This window comes from Taeniopygia guttata, chromosome 1 (genome assembly GCF_048771995.1).
Source record: "Taeniopygia guttata chromosome 1, bTaeGut7.mat, whole genome shotgun sequence".
Classification (NCBI taxonomy): domain Eukaryota; kingdom Metazoa; phylum Chordata; class Aves; order Passeriformes; family Estrildidae; genus Taeniopygia; species Taeniopygia guttata.
This window is the reverse complement of record NC_133024.1, coordinates 99,818,359-99,839,223: the sequence shown is the minus strand read 5'-3', so window position 1 is coordinate 99,839,223 and position 20,865 is coordinate 99,818,359.

The window sequence follows — 20,865 nt, the reverse complement described above, 5'->3', positions numbered from 1 at the left end:
TCTACAGGTGTTCAATATTTGAAAGCTGCAAGGTGGTCATCATTACCCAGAAACGGTAGGACACCATTTTTGATCTCCTGATTCCTGCTCCACTGATGTTTCAGCAGGAATAACTATTCCTGTAAGATAAATTTTTCCCTAGTCCTTAGGCACATTTTTGAATACAATTTCCATAAATGCCCATGCCAAAAAAATGTGCTGTGTAAGTATACAACAGAGCAAACACAAGAGAAACCCTGACTTATGCAGTTCTGTTTGAAGCAATCAAGGTGTTGTTCTTAGTATGTACAACATTTCACATTAAAACATTCTGATTATGTTTTTTAATACTATTATCTGTTTTACTGCTGTGTTATACTTATGCACTGAGGACAGATAATTTTGAAAGGCGGGACAGCAAGGGGAAATCAAACAGCTTGGAAAGAGTTAATGCCCTCAAATAATGTTCATTTATTGTCATTGTGCTTGATAGAAATGCTTCCTGCTTGCTTTCTGAAGCCATTACAGCACACTTAAACCTTTTTGGGTTATTGCACCTGCAGGCCAGGCAGAGACAGATATTTCTGTGCAGCTCAGGGATATGATTTGTGGTTCAATCTGATTTGGAAAGCTGAACCTTCTTCCAACCAACCTTATTCTTCCTATTCATGATTTTATTTTCATGCCCACTCTGTCCTATGGAGGACTCAGATCAGTGAGGGGGAACCTGCATGCCAGTCCCCAGGGCAAGGAGAGGTGGGGGAGGGAATGCTTGGCCAGGTGGGCTGGGGTGCCCAGCTCAGGGACAAAGCTGTGGTCTGGTTGGGCTGCTGCAGGTGCCTCGGTGCAGTTAGTTTGTATTAGCCAAAACCAAGAGGCAGCAGTAAAAGGGCAGGCTCAAAAGGTTGCAGATAGAGGTCTGCCGTGGAGTCAGTGCTGCTCTGCTGAGCTCCTGTGCTCTGCTCCTGAATTTGAATGTCATGATAAGATAAAAGCAAAAGCAGGTTTGTATTAGGCTGAGCAAACAAAAAGAGAGCAGGACTTTTCCATTTAAAATCCCAGCCAATGCAAAGTGTATAATTTCCCATACCCTTTTCAGGCGGCAGCACAAACCAAGCTATCTCAGCACGGTTGTTGACACCTACTGAAATAAAAATGCATGAAGTAATCTTTGTGAAGGTCACAGTGACCTTAGTGCTTAGCACAAAATTCTCACTTAAGCTGAGGTTTCTGGCACATCCTTGTCTGTAGCTAGGGAACCAAGCATTTTGCTCGATAGAGACATGATCTTCCATTGGCCTTGCTCATTCCCAGCCCAACTTGACTGTGCCAGAAGTACAGTTGGGCTGAAAAACGGCTGCTGATCAGACAAAGCAAATTCAAGGACACGGCTCAATGCAGACACCGAGAAAATGCTGCATCACTTTTGGACAAGCTGAACCAACTTGCGCTTTTCTCTTTGCCAAATTAAATAAGGATCAGTTGCAAAGAAATGAATGAAGTGCATTTTTGCTTGAGTGAAGACAGTGGGGTAGCAAATAAAGGGTGATTTCTAAAAGAGTCTGGAGATTTTGAATCGCAGCAAGACTCCAGGAACCTGAACTCTGCAAGTCATTTCAAAAACTTCATTGTAGTATGTTTCTCTAACTGTGGTAGAAGTGGGAACAGCTAAAAAATTTGACATCTCAAAACTTGGCTTCAGCATGGATTTTCCTATAAAAATAAAGATTCATTTTGAATGAAGTGTAGTAACTCTAATATTAGCATTACCAGTACTCTTAGGACTACTCTGAAATATAAAGTATTAGTGATGAGGATTGAAGTGCAACTCTCAACTGACATTTTTGCACTCTTCTGAATATTATGCTGCCATTAATACCCAATACTACCAAAAAAAGCTCCCAACTTACCTTGGAGCCCTGCAAAAAGACAGTGTTTTAGAGCAAAATGGAAGGGGGCCTGTCCTCACAGGGCCTGTGCATGTTAAGAAATTGCCCTTTGTGGCCTCCCAGCCACATCCTTGCCCTCTGATGCCCAAGGACAGAGTTCAGGGAAGAAAAATGAAGGATGGAAAAAGATATGCACAGCTTTTCCTGCAATGCAAACATCAGGACCTGAGTGGTAAGGGAAGCCTTATCTATTGGGTTTTAACCCTTTCTATGTAGACGAGGTGTTATGAAAAATGTGTGCAACACCTTCTTCAAACTAGTGTTGGATATTTTTAGCTAATTAAAAAAAAATTATATATGGAAAAAAGTCTCCATCTCTCTTCATATATGCTTTAAATAATGAGCCCTGAGTCATGTCTGCAGCTCATCACCGTAGAAAGGAAGTGTTTAACACAATCACATAAAAATGTAGGATATGGGGAGGTGTTACTGATTGTGATAAAATCCCATTAGAGTGACAGGCCAATACAATATAACAAGAGAGTTGTACAGTTAAACACAGCCAAATAACCCCGAAGCAAAAGAAAAACAGGCTTGCAGAATGGAGCATGGCACAAATGAACACAAACTACAAATGCAATAATGAAAGCCACACATGAAAGATCAAGAAAAGGGTTTCTTTCCAAGGTGCAGCATAGAAAGGAGGGGGTAGAAATGCTGCGCTGCACCACTAAGCCAAGAGACACCTTAGGGAGGGCACAGCATCTACCAGGGCCCTGGGTCAAGACAAGAGAGTCCCATCTGGCCAAAACATTGATTCTGATAATCAAAATTATATTTTCCAAGTCACCATAGTGTCAGTGCAGAGAGATGAATCTGCATGTGAGAATACTGAGAATACTACCTGACATCTTCATCAGGTAAAAACAAATACCATCTCAGGCCAGGCAAAGTTTCCTGTTGAGTTTGATGAGATCTAGTTAAGACATGAACATCCAGGAAAAAGAATGCCATACTGACTGGTAAGAAGGAATGGCTGAGAAACAAAACCCCAGATATTTTCACAATGCATAACCTGATGTTGAAGTGCTCAAAAACCTGACTTTCTTTTATTTGTGTGAATTACTTTATCAAACTGATGGTTAATGCAATTAATTGATCAAAGTCATTGCTTATGGTGAATATAGAGCCAAGCCACTGAGTAAGATGACATTGTTTTCACAGAGAAAGGAGACTTTCCACAATTACAGCCAAAATCTATATTGGAAGGGAACTGAGGCATCTTGTCAGCAAAATAGTCCTTTTTTTGGTTTAAAAAAAGGAAGTCTTACCAACTACAGTAATTAACATGCAATGAAGCTTGAATGGGCGCCAGAGGATCTACAGAAGCACAGTGAACAGTCAGAAAACTCAGACAAGAACTTAGTGTTCCTGCCTCGTCATGCTTCTTTCCTCCACGTAGGTGGACAGACTGAAATGGGCTGTGTGACCTCCTTCTGTCAGAAACTATTATTCATGTTATGCCACTAATGCCCCTGGCTAGCTCGGCTGCCAGATCTTACATTAGGGGAAAAAAAAAAAAAATTCATCGGGTCCTTTTCATCTCTCAGGACTGGCCACTGCCACGGGCCTTGAGATAAAACCCAAGCTCAGTGATGGACCAGCAGGGCCAGCCCTGGGGTCCTGCTGGGTATTGCAGTGGGAATTGCAAAAGGAATCACAGTGAGAAGTGCACTGGGAAATGATGGGAATCACTGTGGGAATCAGAGTGGAAATTGCACTGGGAATTGCAATGGGAATCACAGCGAGAAGTGCACTGGGAGTTGCAAAGTGAATTGAAATCACAGTGGAAATTGAATTGGAAAATGTTCTGGGAATTGCATTGGAAATCACACCGAGAATTGCAAAGGGAATTACAATGGGAATTCCAGTGGGAGTTGCCCACCTGCAGCAGGGGAGCCCATAAAATCTCAGCGTGGCTCTGAACCTTTCCCTCCTGAGGAAGGGGCAGCACATGACTTACTGCAGCACCTTTAGCCTCGAGTTGGTGACACTGGAGGGCAGCTGGCACCACAACAAGTCCCCATTGTTGCCAGAGCTGGCCAGGCAGCGGGGCGGCTTTGGCCAGCACCAGGGAAGCTCTTTGAGCAGGGACCCTGCAGATGCTGGAGGGATGCTCTGTGGCCAAGCCACCCCGGGGAGATGGGGGCTGGCAGCTCTCCTCAGAACCATGCTCATGGCCAGCCTGCATGCCTGGCCCCACATTAGCTGCTGCCTGATCATCTGCATAAGCAATCAAAAAGAATTTAAAATTCAGGCTGGATACAGTTAAGTGTCCTATTAAGCACTGGATATGTGGGGTCAGGGCAGCCTTTTAAAAGGTGGTTGGGGTGGTTGTGCTGCCTCTTGGGGAAGGTACATAGTCTGAGCAGGAGTTAAAAGCAGATTTGTCTTATGAGTGAGGATGTTTATGGTCTGCTCTGGCATCTTGTGAAATAAAACATAGGCCTGCATGCAGGGAAGAGATAACTCTTGGTGCTGCAGCCATCTAGGACAGCAGAAGACTCCCGCCTTTGAGAGGTTAACTTGCTCCCAGTGTTCCCAGTAAGGACAGGTTTGTCTTGTTTTCATTTGGGCTCCGAGTGAGGAAGGTAATAAAAAAAAATAACTCTTCTGAGTGTTCTTACACTTTGTGTGTGTTTTTGCAGGAATTTACAGACACCTGAAAAGGATATTTGCAAAATGACCTATGAACCTTAACCTGCAGTACACACAATAAATCTGCCACCCTAAGCATTGCCAGCCTTTTTGAGTGAAAGGCTGCATTATAACAACACATGTGTATGGCTACAGGACTGTATATCTTATTGGACCTCCTACTCCAATCAACATTTAAAAATAAAAGGAAAGCAATATCAAACTATCCACGCATAAATTCTCTTGCAATGATTTGGCTCTCCGTTCTCCCTAGCCCTTTTCCATCATGACTGATGACTTTATTATACAACGGACAGTAATAAACATCCCAGCTAAGCCAATGAACTTCTCTCACATGTAAATACCTCCTTGGAGGATACCTGGTATAACCAAGAGAAATTACTTTTTTCCTCCTTTTATTCCATGTTAAGGAAATAACTGGTCATCAAACTGTAGGCTTGGCTGTGATGGATTCCCAGTTTGTATCTGGACACCAAAACAGACTTAAATGAGAGAAGAAACCAGTTAGCATCTTTAAAAGGAAATATGTAGACAAGGGCTGTAGGCTCAGGGTAGCACTACAGGAGTATCTTTGGATTAACTTTTTGATTAATTCTTTAGGTTCATCAGATGATCTGAAGAAGAATCCAAATATCGGGCTAGATCAACTTTAAATAATTTTACTTGTTTTCCCTCACCAAAATAAAAAGAAGAAAAGATAATTTTAAATTTCAGTAAAACAACCTAAAATACAACATGCTGGTTTTTGTTCATTTTACAAAAGCTGAGGGAGTAAAAGCTGGATTCACAAAACTTCCTGCAAAATTTCCTTGTGCTCAGTTCAGCTCAAGGGGCAGACGATATTTATTGGAAACCCAACCTCACATCCACTGACTGCCTGAGAGGATTCAGCCCATCCCCTTGGACTGCAATCCAACTGTTGGGATCCTGTATCCCAGGATGAGCTCAGCCTTTTCTACTAAAGTCTTCTTTCATTAGTGACATGAATATTTATTAATCCAGAAAACAAAGCATTTCCTAACTCATTGGTTAGGCCCCTCTAAGAAGAAGACATTAGTAGGTTGTTCATGCAGCAGGTTCTCCATTATTATTATTATTATTATTATTATTATTATTATTATTATTATTATTATTATTATTATTATTATTAATAATAATAATAATAATAATAATAATTTAATTATATAATTATATTTTCTATTATATATAATATTAAAATTATTATTATTGATAATAATAATAATAATAATAATAATAATAATAATAATAATATTATCTAGTTGCTGATGCGACTTTCACTATCTTAATCAAAGCATTATTTTCGTCCAATCTTTCAACAAAATGAGCAATACAGTGTGCCTGTCTTCCCCTTGGCTGAATTGAGGTCCCTTTCTTATCTCTTACTTCCTAAATCTGGCTATATATCTGATGGGATAACATATACACACACAGAGCTATGATGATACTTCTCTCACATGTATGCAGAGATGCACTGGATGCCCTGAAATCAAATGCTGTAAAACTACAGTGAAGAACAAAGAGAAGCACCCAACATTTGATTTTGTTTGATATCCCTGGGTTGTTATGCTGATATTTTTTATTTGAGCAAAATTTCACATAATGTTTTAATATAAAAAACGTATAAACTGATGAATATTGTGAATTGCCTATAGAATTTTTTGAAACATTGAGACCATTTTCCTTGGAGACCACTGATGATTTTGTTTTGACTATCCAAATATTTTGCATATTCTGGTATTTAAAATAATCGCCTTGTAGGGGGAAGCTTCAGCACAGGAAGAGGACTGACAATTGACCACAAATAGTTGTAGTTTTTCCAAATTTCCTAACATTTCCCTCTCAAAAAACTTGGTGGCAATAGTCAATATTTTCTATGAAACAGTCTGCTTCAGACAAATTCTGCACATCGTGCCAAGAAACTGTGCAACCAAATTTTTTAGCCAGCTGTCAAGGTCAGGCAGACTATTTCCCAGAAAAGAATGTGAAGAAAGAAATAAAAAGAAGACATTCAAGCAAATGCTGCCCATACTGAGCTGTACCTTCAGAAGGTTTGGCCACAGGACTGAAGAGACCTCCTCATGTCCTGTCTGGGATTTTGGGGCAGCAAAGGGCTCACAGGCCCACCAGTTGAAGAGGTTACTGCCATTTGTGCTTTTACACGGGGATGAAAGCTGAAAGATGCCTTGCAGGGCTTCACGGAGTTGCCTCAGGTCCCTGTGCAGAGGGGATCCCAGGGGAGCACCCACCTCACCTCCAGGCTTTGCCTCTCAGTGCACTGTTCTTGCCCTGGCACTTGTCATGGTGGACAACTGCAAACCCACCCCATTTCTCCCTGTTGCCCCCCACCTCCCCCACTTCCCCTCTCCCACTTCCCCTCCCTCCCCCCATCTTGATTTTGAGACACACAGCTCCAGATGGGACAGGTTTCATGACAACCCTCTTTCCAAAAAGGGCAAATTAAACTGTTCTTCAGACAGTCTCTCCAAACTTTAGGAGACGAGGAAGGAGAAAGTAGGGGGTGGTATGGGTGGTCCTTTAGTGCTGGCTGGGGGGATGCAGTGTAGGGGCTGGGCAGAGCACCCAGAGATGCTCCCAGACTTTGTCAGCACCTCGCTCATTTTCCTGCTTTGTTAAGAGAAGAGAAACGGCTGAAGAAACGTTTGCTGGAAAATAAAACAGATGAAGAGATTTCCAGCCTCCTCTCAGCTTCCCTGCAGGGTGAGACTGAATGCTGGGCCAAAAAGGCCAGCAGTGTGTGGAGGGCTGCCTCTGTGCAGCCCCTGGGGAGGGAGCACTTCTGGGCTGGCCTTCCCAGCATGCGCTTCCCAGATGTGCTGCATCGGACACGTCAGGATGGGGCTGATTTACTGCATCTGTACAGGCCATCTGCAGGGTAGGAGAGAGCCTGTGTGATAAACATCCCAGCCACACTGGCCTCATGGCACGTGCACCGCAGAGATGATTTATTTGCCAGGCCAGCGGCCCTCTGTCCAGCATTTCTAGATATCCAGCAGAGACATAATGCCAGCTGGGCTGTTGGAAAAATATCCAAACTCCTCAGTCCTATCTATGCAACATTTCCAGGTAGAAAAATAGTCATATGCACAGGAAGCCACTGCAGCACTGCTGTGGCTGTCAGGCTGAAGGTGTATTGCTGGCACCTGCTCCTGCAGCTCCTGCTTGCATAAATAGCTTGCTGAAACCACCGAGGAACCTCACTGGGGTCCTTGACTGCCAGATTTACATCCCATGTGTTTTTTCTTCCCCGGCTCAAGGCATGCATAACTCACTAGCAAATGTGGCTTGACAATGGCAGACAGAGGAAACTGCTATGGGCCAGCTGTTATTTGGCATGGCCTCTGCTTCCCACCCTAATTAGGATGAGGAAACACCCCCAAAAGTAAGGAAGTCAGACAAAGCAATCCAGGGGAGATATAGCAGACGGGGTTGTCCGTACGGATCCCTCATCCCACCCACAGCACTGAAAGGATTTTTAAAACAAGTGTTTTGAAATGCTGCAGGGTCCCAGCTCTGAGTGGCCGAGGATGTATTGCTATAATTGTTGGGTGGATGATTCACGGCTTTGCACTTACACCATTAAAGGTAGCATTAGCACCAGGACCCTTTATGCAGCAACATTAGTGAATGCTGAAAAACATTCCTCTGAAAGGGCTTTGTCACCTTCCCTTGGTTGTGAAACAGGCTCTTACACCAACCCTGTACATTTCAATTACTATATGCTGGCATTTCTACCTCTTTCCCCAACTCATAAAAATCACAGCCAATAAACACAAATCACCACCTGAAGGAATCGGTGCTTTCCTCCCACTTTAATATACTTGCCCATACTTCAAAGAGACCCAGAGAGATTCTCATATCAGCAGTGCCTAGGCTGCCTAGTCCTAGGCAAGGATTAGCCATGTGTGCACTTGGAACAATCTGCTCTTGGTTTGCTTTAACACGGTTTTTATCCCTCTAAATCACACTCAGCCATTTGACCTGACAGCAGACTAATACATGACCTGTTCCAGGGAAGGAGGGTGCAGAAGGGCAGATTTTTCTTTTTTCTTGTTCATATTGGAAGAACCCTGCATCTTGCCAGGTGAGCTCTTTTCTCAAGAAAAAACATAATTCCCCCTTTGTTTCCCAATGGTAGCTATATTGCTGTATTTCAAGATGGCAAGATAATGGCAACGACTTCAAGGCTCCATAACAAGAAGCTTTACTGGGAACTACCAGGGGAGAGACAGGCACCACTGAAAATACATGTAACCCTGCAAAAAAGAGGGCAGTTACCAGGCAGGCACTAGTAACAGGAGAGGTAATGTAAATACCTCAGTGCCAGACCCATCATCAACCTATCTCTGTTTTTCAGGGGGCTCTGGCAGGGTATCCTAGGCATTGATGCAGCACTGATTTCACCTGCCTGCTGTGCTAGCAGCTGGGGAGAGATGGCAGGCAGGAGTCAGGAAAGCCTGGCAGAAGTGCTGCCTCCCCAGCTGGATTTTTCTCACTCTGTCCCAGCACTTTACTACTGGAGGGCTGGGATTTGGACAATGCCAGTGCTGTGGAGCAGGAAAACAAAAGTAGCTTTTCATTGAGGACTCTTGCGCAATGCAGTGGCACTTCGAAACTTTCCAAGTGTTGCATGGGAGTTTAGCATGTGACTCCCATTAAAGTTGGTATGAGTCATGTGGCAAACAACCCCAAACACTTTGAAGATATACTGCCATTTATGTTTTTCTGATCTCCTAAAAAAGAAAAAACAAAACAAAACAAAACAAAAAAAACCTATTGTGGACTGGGACTTCAAGGACAGCTTTTCCAAAGCACTTGTCTTTCCATGTTTGCTCCTAGACATAAATCATAGCAGGAGGGAGCACAAGCAGGCTCTTAGTGGGTAATGGCACAATGGCTGGGCAAGGGGAAAAAAAGGTGTGATAAAGAAATGCTGGTGAAAATGATATATTGATTACTTAAGCCTTGTACTAAACTACTGACCGGACCCAGGTGGATTTCAATTCAATACAATACAAAAGCTTTCCGTGGAAAAGCTGAAGTGTTTAACAGAAACTGGAGGGAAGGTGTGCTCCTGGGTTTGCATCAGTGCCAAGCATTCCTGGAGAGATGGCTGATTGGGGGAGCTGAAGGCTTGTGGGTCTCACTGCCCCCTTCCCAGATGATCAGATCTAGCAGGGCCACTTTGGTGCTACGTTTGGGACTGGTGGTCCCACTGCATTCTAATCTCTTTAATAAGGATGAAACACAGCCCATGCTGTGTGGCTAAATGAGAACTCACCTTTTCACAAGTCCAGGCTTGAGGTTCAATTTGAAATTGGCAGGAATATGTTCCTTCTGGGTCCCTGCTGTTACTCAGTGACTGGTGTCACTGAGGCTAAGGGACAATGCCTCAGTCAGAAGAGTGCTGGGATATCTCCTGCCCATGTCACATGCTGCAAAATCCTCTGCAGAGCCATAAGTCCTGTCCTCCAGCTCTGCTGATAGAGAGTGCCAGGGGAGGCAGGCAGGCAATGGTGCTGTCCCCTCTGTGACACTGTGACACGCTGCTACTAACCAGCACTCCCAGGTGGGGATCACCTATGTGGCCTCAGCCTCCATGTTCTGGCACCTGTCAAGAAATTGATCTCATAATGCTTCTCAAAAAAAAAAAAAAAAAAAAGGAAAAAAGGAAAATTTTGCATCTTGCTGGCCCCTAAGGAGCCACCATAAAAGGGGATGAAGGATTTATCACTGCAGCGGCAGAATGGCAGCTCAGTGTGTATTAAATAACTACAATAGAAGGAGACAGGATTTGTTTTGATGAATAGTAAGTAGAACAAATGAAAAATCCACTTTCCAGTAAGACCTATGCACTGGGTGGTGTTAGATTTATGGATAAATGGGGAAAAATGTAGGAGTGAGACATTTTTGATAGTTCCTTGATATTTTTCTTTGAGAGTTTCAGAATAAATTGTTTCAATGCATTATTTTGAGAGGATGTTTTTATTCTAAAATTCACCTGAATGGAGAAATAATGAAAAAACAATCATATGTTATCCTGAATCAATGTGTGGGGGTTTTTATTTTTTTAATTTAGTTACTGAACTATTGAAAAAATAATCCATTCAGGTAAGGCTGAGCAAAATGAAGGTTGATAAGAGGCCTGATAATGTGACTGCCATTCACTCATGTCCCTGCCTGGCATATAAAATGTTTTCAGGAAATTAAAACCTCCATAATAGTGTAAATGGAATATCGCCTTTCTGTACTCTCCTCCTCTAACATTTATTTTTTGTTTTATCTTTGCTTGTCCTTGTCTTACTTTTCATCTTGAGTGGGATTCTTCTATAAAAGATACTTTGTTCCCAGGCAGAAAGCACAAGGCAGGTGAGAAGCAGCATCCAAGAGAAAATGCAGTGCTGCACTGTAGCAAATTCACCAGCAGTAAGTTGGCTGTACTTTTCTTGGCTAGGGGAGTGCATCTGTCCAGAAAGTGAATTCAACTCCCTGAGGCTTTGATGTAACCTCTCCTTTTAGTTCCAGAGCAGAGGAATTCAAGAGGCAAAAATCAAGACGGACCCACTTGTATTTTCCCATACCAGTTATGGATCTCTGCACATCAAACTTCCCAACCATTTCAATGACAACAGATTACAGACTGATGCTTTTTTTCCCTCCATTGGCAATGACTTTATAAACCAGGGATTTATGAAGTATCATTGTTAAGAAATGCATCAGGATGGGAGAGACATGCCATGCGTTTCTGAAATAATTCATGTGCAGCTGTCAGGAGTGCTGGGGTGCAACCCCATGGTCAACATCCACACATTAGTATCTCCTGCTCATGCTGGAGCCCCAGTAAGGGGTGAGCAGATCCCAGTAAAGGTGAGCAGAAAGTGCTGTCTTGCTTTTCTGCTCTTGTGTTTTTATTGCTTTCCTTTAGCTGTTGTCACCAAACCAATTAAAAGTTTACGTATCACCCCTGGGTAGGGAACGTGTGGGTACTCACCTCCCTTCCCAATGCTGGCATGTGGGGTAGGCTGTGGGGATCATCTCCAGCCCCATCCCAGCAGCAGAGCTTACAGCCTCTTTCCCTGCAGCTCTCCCACTGATGCAAGCTGGGTGCTGGGCTGACATGTCTGGAGTGTCTTGGGAATACTCCAGAATCCAAATTATTCCCAGAGCTCCTTTCTAGTTCTTGCCACCATGAGCATGGAATTATAGAATGTGCTGAGTTGGAAGGGACTCAAAAGGACCACCGAAGTCCTGACCCTGCATAGCTTGTCCCCAAGAGTCACACCATGCTCCTGAGAGCATTGTCCAAAAGCTTCTTGAACTCTGTCAGGCTTGGTGCTGTGACAACCTGCCTGGAGAGCCTATTCTAATGCCCAGCCACCCTCTGGGTGAAAAACCTTTTCCTGATATCTGACCTAAACCTCCACTGACACAGCTTCATGCTGTTCCCTTGGGTCCTGTCACTGTTCACCAGAGAGGAGATCAGTACCTAAAGCAAGCAGGAAGCAAAGAGCAGCAAGCAAATAAGGTGCAGGACCTGGAAATCAGCCCCAAAGATCCCCAGTGAGCAGAATTGTGGTCCTGACAGCAAAGTCCTATCACGGCACAGGAGAGCCCCAGGACATGGGAAGCCCAGACATGGAAGGATTAAGGTGCCATTAGCCTGGCACATTTCCACAAGTCCCCTTGGTTCCAGCTCACCTATGCAGAAAAACAGTTCAAAGCATGAAGAGAGGGTTCAACAGACCTTGGGAGAAAATGAGCCTCCTTTAAAAACCCTGGGATGATTTGTAGTTCAGCAAGTTCATAAGAATGATTGTTCAAAGCAGAAGGAAAGGTTAACGTGCAAATGCTTCACCCCTGAAAACTAAGGTACAGCTTCTGATTATGTCACAAGTAAAAAATTAGATTTTTTCCAATATGGAGAAATATTAATAAGATCTTTAATGAGTCCATAAAAACATTAGGATAGCTTTAGTCACTTTCTTTTAGTAACTATTAGGCTTGTACATTTTCTTAATGGAAGTCCAGAGCAAGAAAAGTGCTTCCTTATGAAGAAAAATGAGGAAATGGCTTCTAAAAGTGGAATATTCAAGGATGTGAAAATATGGCTGGCTCCTCCATCCACGTGAAGAAATGTGAAGGAGAGTCAGGGGAGAGTGAACTGCCAGACAAAGGAGACTTGAAGAGGGAGGGCACAGCTGAGACATGTCCATGACACTTTGGTGGAATTACTGGATGTTTCTGCATTGCAATTTTTCCTTTCAGAACTGAAAACCTTAACTAATACAAGGAAACCCCATTTTTGTAGGATTATCTCTTGCCAATGAATGCCTATTACCTTTTCTAAGTCTACTTCTATCTGATTACATTAATGTTAGTAATGTAGATTCTTGTTCAGAATCAAGAGACAAAGGTAACAATCCTACTGCTAAAATCAATTTTTTTTTTTTTAATACTGTCACAACCTTTTTTGGAAATAGTACCTTAAGTCCAGAAATATCACACTAAGGGACAGCCTTTAAACTGATTTTTGCAGTTTTCCTCCTCCTTAAAATTCTTTTTAAAGTACAGTCAACAGTGCTGACTAATAAGTGAGGATGCAGTCCCTGTGTTGACAAAGCACTCATCTACATGGCTGTTGATAACTATCTGCTTGACACCCTCTCCTCCTGCTGTCCCTGCTAGCTGCAAACCTGTTCAGCAGAAAGGCTGAGCCTTATCCAGTCTCTTGAAGCAGCCTTTACAACTCACTCCCCATGCAAAGAGGGGCATGGGCAAGCAAAGACTGTCTGCCACAGGAGCCAGGAGCAAAGCACTGCACTCCTGGGACAATTCGGGTGCCAGCAGGGATACTCAGGCTGTCCAGGTCCCCTAGATGTCCATCTAGGAGGACAACAGAAGAAGCAACAGGACCTAGGGGCAAACCACCAGTCCCACTAGCAGTTCAACAACACAGGAGGAGGAAATATCATCAGTTCTCTTCCTTGCACCTCAGGAAAGATACTGACAGCGTTTCACAGCACCCTGGAGACACATTGACATTTCCAGATCTGCTATTCAGTTGTCACCTGAGCCCTTTCCACAGGGCACCAGGTGCTTTTGCTAAGCACTGCTGTTGGGTCTGGGCTATATATCCACAGCAGAGATGCCTGCCACTTTTGGGGCATTTTCCCAACCCAAAGCCTCCCTCAGTGGCCCAGTCAAGCACGGGGAGCTACACAGTGCCCAGGAAGCACAGCACATCCTATGACAGCCGTGACAGAGCCACGTGCTCCATGGTCAGGGTTAGAGGGCTGTCCATGGGAGACAAGGAGGGATCAGTGATTCTTATGAAAGTAAGAAGAAAAGCAAGAGCAGAACCAGCCAAGACCACCGAGGCAGGTCCCTGCTGCTGCTCCCCAGCACAGCTATCCCTGCTCTCTGAGCACCTCAGTTCAGCTGCCCCCAACCACAGGTCCCAGTGCCCTGGGGCTCACCCTGCCAGAGGGACAGGACTGGGGCTTGCTGGGGCTCCAGGGGTGCACTGCATGGCAGAGGTGCTCAAGGCAAAAGAGGGCACAGAAGGTGACACAGCTGCCCTGAGCACACAGGCACTTTCTGGGGTCAGTCACACCAAGCAAGTGTACAAGTGCTGGTGTGTCCTGTGTTGTCAGACCCTATCCACGGCAGTGCCAGCCCCAACATGCAGGAGCCAGCAGCATCCAGCAGCAGCAAGGGAACTTCACATACCCACAGACCTCTCAACTCATGTGCACATCCCCTAGAGAAAGCTGCAGCCTCACTAGCAAGGCTGACCAGCCTCTCCCTCCCAAATGTTCACTGCTTCCATCCATTACAGGAGTTATTTAAGTAACAGGAATGGTGGCACAGACATTCAACCCTGCACAACACCCCAGCTGAGACTGTAGTGCTATGTGTGGCCCAGGATACTATGGAAGCCACATTTCTATATCAAATCACATTTTCTACACATATCTAGGAATGAGGGATCCCTGATAAATACATCCCTGCATGTATTTAAAGTGCTCTCCCTTCCTTACACTCAGTCCCTTACACTCAGGATTTAGCAGTGTAAGCTGCCTAAAGAGCAGGGTACAACAGTTTATTGCTGCTTTTGCCTGTGGGTCTCGCTTTCAGAACTGACCATGCCCCATTGAGTCCAACAAAAATAGGTGGGAGGGCATCCAGCAAGATCTGTGAACAAATACTCAGCTCTGCCAATGCTCTCCATGGGTCCTGACTTCACAGAGCAGGCAGAGCCTGGCACTGGGCACTGCCAGTGGTGCTCAGCTCAGATGTGATACTTGCTATACAACAAAGCCAGCCTTGCTTCCTCACATTTGCTGTGCAGAGGTCACATTAGTGTGAAAGACCCTGCCATGTTCAAGACTCCAACCATCTCAGCCTGACTCCCTCTGCAGCATCCTCTGCCCTCTCAAGACAGCCCAGAACCCTGTGCCAAGGATGGCAGGCAGTGAGGCACACAGGCCTTGCAAAGTGCAGCACCTGCAGATCTATTAAACTTTGGCCCTGCATCCACGCAGAGAGGTGGGATAAGCTCAGCATGCTGCAAACAATTACAGGGAGGTGGAGGAGAGACAAGCACTGCTCGGCTCTGTAGCAGTCAGCAAGCAGATGGCTCTCTCAGCTTGCTTCGAAACAGAGCTCCAAGGCACAAAGAAAGGCCAAAATCCATCCACTTTTCTGAGAGGTGGGCTCTGAAAACCTGTGCTTTATGCACTACTGTAGTATAAATCTTAGACTTGCTCACTTTCCCACTTCCAGACCCCTAAGCGCAGCTGAGGCAGGTCCCTGCAGCCCCCTGGAACACAGAGCCCAGCTAACACATCCCATCTGCAGCAGTGAATCAGCAAAATCCATCAGTATTTCCCAGCAGGATTTTGGCACCTGCTCACAGAGTGAGTCGACAGCCGAACCTGTTATTCCCCACTGCAGTAATAATAAGCTTGCGTTTTCACAATGCTTTTCAGTGGAAAGTTTCCCAAAGCATTTCACAAACAGCATGAAGCATAGAAAAAGGGATTGTTCCTGCCAAAACCTGAAGCACAGCCATTCTGTTCTGGAAAACAGCAACTGCTAAATAATGGAGAGAAACAACACAGAGCTTTTTAGGAAGCAAAAACAAATGGCTGGAGGAGTGTAGAAAGACATCCTGGAAACTTAGCTACTATTAATTAAAAACATAAAACCAACAAACTGCATATATGTAACTGTCTTGGCTTTAATTTTAATTTCAAAAGGCCTCCTTTTGTTATTTGTGTGCCAGTCATAGCCAGGCTCCTGTTTCTTTGGTAGACAATCAGCAATCCAATTTCTGCCTTTATTGAAAATAATCCCAATGTTGAAGTACATTTAGATCACTTAGATGTCCTCCAGTCAGCAGAACAGGCAGGGTCTGACAGAGGTACAGAAGGGGGTTGCTGGGGTAATTTCAGAAGCCATAGCAATTATCTTTGAGTGCTCACACAGTAAGAGGGAAATCTCAAAGGCACAGCAGGGATTGGGTCCAGGTTAAGGTCTCTGATGGTAGGTCTCCACGTCAGAGCTGGGTGCCTAAATTTCCATTAGTGAAGATCCAGTCAGTGGGGGTGGGGAGCAATGTGCCTCATTATAAAGGAGACAGCATGGACAGCTCTGATGAATTCCTCTCCAGATCATGCACTAGAGTTTAAACTGGGATAGCTAAAAGGGAGGTCCAGAGTTCATGCATCTCAGGGGACATGGGACAGCCCTGTTTACCAAACTCCCTCCCACCTTGGATCCCTCCCACCTGCAGCGGGAGTGCAGGAGCCTCATGCCCACACAGATACCAAGGAATGCACACCTACACTTCACTACCTTTGGCTCAAGCTGTCTTCTGGCCCTCAGAGCTGCTACAGCCAGAAACAGAAGGACCTCAGAGCACTGTACATGAAAGGCCCTGTCAGCAGGAAAGGGCAAGGAATATCCATACTTCAAATGCTCATGTGGGCTTGACAGTTTAAGCTCCAAGAAGATAATCACAATGGTCTGACACACACTTGGTGCCTACAGAACAGGGGCACCGGTAAGACATGGTGGAACAGAAATTGCTGAAAATACTGCTAGTTTTGCAAGCAGTGCCTTCAAACTTAGTAGAAAGCATTCAATCAACTTATCATTATATATCTTCCAGTGAATTTAATTTCAATAGTATCTCACTGTACCTTGTTTGTTGATTGTTGATTTTTTTCTCTCTTTTTAGGAAGAAATGTTGCACCTGGATCCATAACACTCCAGGAAGAACCATGTGAGACACATATTGAATGCATTTTTGCATTTCCTAGAGATTATCAAATTATGGTTATCAAATCATGGGTTATGATTTAATTACTTTTCATTATCTGACCTGCAGAGTTCTCAAACCTGAGAAACCTACTCCTCCAAAGACTCAACAACAACAACAGAAAAAAAAAAGGTTAGAAAATAGTATCCTCTGTATTCATTTCTGTAAGCCCTTCTGAAACACATCCCTGTGCTACACCCTCTGTGCTACAAAAAGAACAAATTTTATTGTTCAAGAGAAAAACAGCATTATTTTTCTGAAATAAAATTCCAAGGTCCATTCAGAGGCAGGAGTTCTATCCTGACATGCAGAAGGGGGTTCCCATACTTTTGTGTACATTTTTCTTATTTCAACAAGACCTTGCCTTTAATACTGCACTAGATAAAGTACCTGGGAAAAGCTGTTTAATCACTGACAAAATGTCAAAGTACATTTCTGCAAAACAAAGAGATTTACAACGAAATGTGGTCTGGCTTTTATTTAAAATTCTTTATTAACATGTTCAAATATTTAAACTAATCCCAGGGAAGAAGGGGAACAGAGATTAGATACCAAATTAATTGATTGGCTTAAAACAAAGACTACACAGAAAAAAATCCCCATCACATGCTGCTTTGTATGTCTGCTTAATTTGTGTAAATAATTGCAGATTCAAGTAATTGGCCTAAAACACTACCAACCAACAGCAACAATGGAAGAACAGGATCCCTCAGAGATACTAGTTTGAGATGGCATGTCTTTTGCAAACTGCCTGTTTTTCATTTTGCAGAATCATACGATGGTAGGCTTAGCTTAAATCTCAGGAGATCAGCTAATTTTAATCCATCCTCCTGTCCTCAGGCTGGAGTGAATATCCATTACTAGAGATATGTGTCTTGTGTAGCCCTAAACCACTCCACAGTTAGTCTCAGTAGCCCCTGCCAATTCTTAACAATCATTACATTTAACCTAAATCTCTCATGTTGCAACTTAAGCTGATAATTTCTTGTCTTGCCTTTGGTCATGTTGAAGAAATGAGCAGCATCCTACTTACAGCAAGTTTATACACATTTTAAGACATTGAAGATTCCTGTCTTTTCTTCAGTATTCATTTTCAGGAAACAAATTACTCAGTCCTACCCTCCTTCCCTTTCATCCATCCCTCCCTTTCAGACACCCATCTATCCACCCATCCACCCACCCATGCTGAATTTCCCAGATGTTTCACAACTTTATTTTTTACTCTTTGTTTGCTCTGTAATGCATCTATCTTTCTTTACCTGAATCTCCCAGGCCTGGAAACATCTGAGGTCTTGCCACCAGTCAGGTAGAAGGATATAATGGTCTCTTCTGTCATGTGCTAACAAGACACAGGACAGGGATTGTTGCAGTGAAGGAGCATCACGTGCTAATGCTTAGATCACTTATCAATAATTCAATCTCTTTTCATTTGCTATAGAATCTGCAGGTTTCTCCTTCAGGTGTGATATTTTTCATTGTCTTTGTTCAGTGCTATCTATTGATTTAAAGTAAGTTTGTTAACCAGATATCTATCTCCTTTTCAAGGGCACCATTTAGCTCATGTTTCCCTTGTATTTTTGTAAGTGTAGCATGTAGAAATACAGGAAAAACTATAAATTTGACATGTACTGCAGCTATTGTGCATTAGCTTTACCAGCCACCCTGCCAAAGAAAGCTATCAGGTGGCTTTCATGTGGTTCATTTTGAAGAGAGGTAGGATGGCTTGCCATTAATCCCCTACTTTATTCTAGCATCATGAAGCGCTCCAAAGGAAAACTGTGTTTGTTAGCTTTAAGGGTACTCATGAACAGTGATGAAGAACTGGATTTGTTAAGCCCTTGTTCTCAATCACCAAGGTCGAGGATCTTAATGCTGTTTTTTCCTCCACCCAGGATAGACACTGCCACGTTGAGGCTCTTCGCTGTTTTGGAGGAGACACTGACTGTTATTTTCCTTTAGAGACAGTCCATCACACACTCCCAACTCCATGGTAACAGAAAGGTCAGGACTGGGCAAGGCACAGTGAGGTCAGTCATCTTCCCAGTGTGCTAGCTGGAAGAAACATGTATGTCCATCTTTTCTCTCTCTATTCAGTGTGTGTCTGGCTGCCCACTCTGCATCTCCAGCATTTCCCTTATAAATCCTTTGCTCACCATTCACCCTGCAGGAACAGCCTGATTCCTTTGTGACTGAAATGTGCCCACTGCCTAGCATCTAGATGCCTGAGGTACTTTATAGTACTATAGAACTCTGCAAAACACAGTTGTTTGACAATCTTGTGAGGTCCACTTTAAGTGCCTTGAAAAAATTAATTCTGGAAATAAAAAAAAATGTTAAAAAACTTAATCCAGAAGCATAGGAATACAATGATGCTTTGGCAAAGAATCACACAAGCACATCTGAGAAAAGCAAAGTCCTAGGCAATATCAATATTTGCACATTGTGTACCTACTGTAATTTCAAATGGTTTACAATGTTTCAAATGGTTACAATGATTCCTGAGGAGAGTGTGCTGGGTTATCCATGTTTCTTTCTGTGGAGTTTTGAAGCCTTCGACCTCGTAAGAATATCAAAATTTGGGTGTATGCCTATCTGAAATGGTAGCTATAATGAATATCAGGACGCAGTTTTACATCTTTTGGGAGGGATGGAAATGATAAAATAAGTCTTTAGCTCAAGTATCTAAGGAAAAGTGTAACTCCTTTATCACCTTCTCAAGGTCAATGTAATCTGCAGAGTTTTCAGCTTAACCCATTAAATTTCATATTAAGTTTTCTTTGTTTTTGATTTTAAAATTAACTCTCTGAGGAAGAAAGCATTCACCAAGTACTCAAACCCAGAGGCAAATACTGAAGTATAGCTTTGTATTGAGTCTTATAGGACTCAAATCTGTTTTTTATTAAATTCAAGCAAGAATTGAATCATGATCATACAAAATAAAGGACTGTGAATTGTGGGTTTTCAGTGTTATCAAGCAGCTTGGCTTTAGCAGGCTCAAGGGCAGTGTTTTCTTGCACTGTGGTGGTGAGGCATTAGATGGAAGAGCTGTGTTCTTGCTGCTCTAGCAGGGCAGGGGATTAGCCCACCCAGCCCATTAGACAGGAGATGTATATTTCAAATGAACTCTCCCATCACCTGCCTTCTTTCCCTCCCCTGAAGTAGATAGCCATTTAAGCATAAAAAATAATGTAAGGGAGAGAGAAACATTATGATTTAATCCCTGGAGGCACATCCCTCCCATATGGTATAAAGTGCCTTGGCAGTCACTTAGACTAAATACCCACTAAAACCAGGCCATGTGAACCCTACTCTTTGTGCTTTCTTTTGCATTTCCAGTTAAAAACCTGATGGGATTCCACAGCCTGATAAAATTTAATGGATCCTTTCCACTGACTCCATAGGCTCAAGGCAGACCAACCCATCCTATTCAGATGGTACACAACACCTTGAGCTGGAGCCACCAGACAGTTGCTCTTTGTAGAGGGCCAGTGGGGTTTAGGATCATACCTCCTGAGTGCTAGAGGTGATTTGCCTCTCCAGAGATCCTGCAGAAGCAAAGATGTGATAATGTGGGTGGTGCCTGGGATAGGAGAGCCCAAAGTTCAGGGCCTCACTTCACTTGATTCAAACAAGAGACTTGAAACAAAGGATGCATCTATGCTGTGCTGTGGAGAGCCCCTGCCCAACAGGATCTACCTCACTGCCAGAAAGGGCGGGTTTCACAGCTGTGTCAACAGAGAGCTGCACCCAAACTGCTGGCCCTGCTGGGCAGCAGGGCTTGCCAAGATAGGCACATCAAACAAGTTTGTGTTTGAGAGAAAGGTGTGCCCATGGCGGCATTTCAGATCGACATGGTCTAACTTATCCTTGTCAGTCTAAAAGGCAGCAAGAAGCTCCACTCTTATCTAAACATTA